The sequence below is a fragment of the Oryx dammah genome, unplaced genomic scaffold (genome assembly GCF_014754425.2).
Source record: "Oryx dammah isolate SB20612 unplaced genomic scaffold, SCBI_Odam_1.1 HiC_scaffold_2, whole genome shotgun sequence".
Lineage (NCBI taxonomy): Eukaryota > Metazoa > Chordata > Mammalia > Artiodactyla > Bovidae > Oryx > Oryx dammah.
Genome location: NW_024070186.1, coordinates 70,714,045 through 70,716,477, shown reverse-complemented (window position 1 = coordinate 70,716,477; position 2,433 = coordinate 70,714,045). Strand labels below are relative to the sequence as shown.

Sequence of the window (2,433 nt, the reverse complement as noted above, 5' to 3'; positions counted from 1 at the left end):
ACTCTCAGAGCTTGCTCAAACTCATGTCCATCGAGTCGGTGATGCCATCCAACCATCTCTATCCTCTGTCGTCCCCTTCTCCTCCTGCTTTCAATCTTCCCCAGCATCAGGGTCTTTTCAAATGAGTCAGTTCTTCGCATCCGGTGGCCAAAGTATTGGATTAATTTTAGTGTTGTATAAAATAAATAATAAAGCACATAAGTGGCACATCCCAAACAGACCTTGATAATGGGAAATCCCCAATTCATTCCCAGTATTTGAGGCAAAGATTTCTGAGAAGGTGGGTTTCAAAAAACCTGAGATGATGGTAAGAAGGCAGCTTAATAAGTAGAGGAAATCAGATAAGCCAAATTTGGACAAGGTGGTAAGCCTAGGGAAAATTTTTTTTTTTTAATTTTTGAAAAGGAAGGGAAGTGTTCGCTTCGGCAGCACATATACTAAAATTGGAACAATACAGAGAAGACTAGCATGGCCCCTGTGCAAGGATGACACGCAGATTCGTGAAGCGTTCCATATTTTCATCAGTTCTAATGAGGTGGATGAAACGGGAGCCTATCATACTGAGTGAAGTAAGGCAGAAAGAAAAACACCAATACAGTATACTAATGCATATATATGGAATTTAGAAAGATGTTAACAATAACCCTGTATGCGAGACAGCAAAAGAGACACAGATGTATTAAACAGGCTTTTGGACTCTGTGGTAGAGGGAGAGGGTGGGATGATTTGGGAGAATGGCATTGAAACATGTATAATATCATATATGAAATGAATCGCCAGTCCAGGTTCGATACATGATACTGGATGCTTGGGGCTGGTGCACTGGTACGACTCAGAGTGATGGTATGGGGAGGGAGGAGGGAGGGGGGTTCAGAATGGGGAACACATGTATACCTGTGGCAGATTCATGTTGATGTATGGCAAAACAAATACAATACTGTAAAGTAATTAACCTCCAATTAAAATAAATAAATTTATATTTTAAAAAAAAAAGAAAAGTAAGGGAAAAGAAGAGAAGGGAAAAGGGAAGGGAAGAATACACAAAATCCAGGGGGAAAAGTTCTGGATGTGTTTCCTCAATCTGCCACCTACTAGCTATGTACTCTTGGGCAAATAACTTAACCCTTCTGATTCAATTTATGCACTCTTAAAATAATAAAAATAATAGTAGCTACATATTGTTGCATTTTATCAGTTCTAACATTTTAACATCTCCGAAATGAGAAAAAGTATGTCTTATAATCTATGGGATCCTAGACCCAATGAATGTGGTATGCTATGGTGAGCACTGACTAAGACACTGCATGTAAGGCACCTAGCACAGTATGAGGGCAACTTTCTTATTTAATTTCTTTGTCTACTCCTATAATTTTTTAAATTAGAAAATACAAAGTTATTCCTCATAAATTAAGCAACTTGTCCAGTGTAAAAACCAAATTCTGAAGAAAGAATATCAAAAAAGTCTACTAAACATTAATGAAATTAGATCAACAAGAATTAGGAAAATAAGCTCTAAAATTGACTGCAAAGAGAATTAAGAATATATCTCCATTGGAAATAAATAATATGACCCCCCCCCAAAAAAAAAAAGAATGCAGGAACTGGGACTATATGTCCTCAGTTTAAAGGGGAAAAAATGTATTTAAAAAAAATTCTAGGTAACTTTAGAATCCAAGTACCTATGCTCCCTGACCAAATCCAGATAACCACCTGCTTTTTACATGTAAAGTTTTATGGGAACCCCTCCAAGGATTTTGTTACATATTGTCTATGGCAGATTTCCTGCTACAATGGCAGAGTTGAGTAGGAGGGCAGAGACAATGGGGTCCACAATGCTTAAAATAATTATCTGGCCCTTCATAGAAAATGTTTCCTGACCTCTCCTTTAGAAAACAATCGTGATAGTAACTGCGATAATTTTTCAGGTCATCTTGACTGACCGTGACAGTGTCAACTTGACAGCTCTTACCTGTTTCTGAGTGTGTCTGTGAGTGTTTCTGAATGAGATTAGCACTTGTGTCAGTGGACCCAGTAATGCAGGTGCACATCATTCAATCCCTTGAGGGCCCTAAAAGAACAAAAGGTAGAGGAAGGAAGTATTAGTCCCTTTTTTCTTGTTAGTACATCTCATCGCATCTTCCTCAGTCCCTGGACTGGGATTTAAACCATTAGTTCCCTGGTTCTTAATCCCTCAGACTCAAGTGAATTACATCATTGGCTTTCCTGGGTCTCCAGTTTGCAGACAGCAATTAAGGTAGTGGAATTTCTTAACTTTCGTAACTGCATGAGCCATTTCCTCATTTTTTTGTGCACATATTAAATATCTCCTATTGGTTCCATTTTTCTAAAGAACCTGACTAATACAACAACATTTTGACTATACACCCTCAAGCTGAAGCTACAAAAGGAACTACAAACAAATCCTGAACTCTA

General features: G+C 38.0%; 1 non-coding gene across 1 annotated transcript; it reads left to right on the top strand.

Annotated features, from left to right (window-relative positions):
• The first annotated feature begins 413 nt into the window (after nt 1–413).
• On the top strand, nt 414–520 carry LOC120860245. The gene has a single exon (XR_005720283.1). It is a non-coding gene; the product is annotated as a U6 spliceosomal RNA (small nuclear RNA).
• The last annotated feature ends 1,913 nt before the right edge of the window (nt 521–2,433 follow it).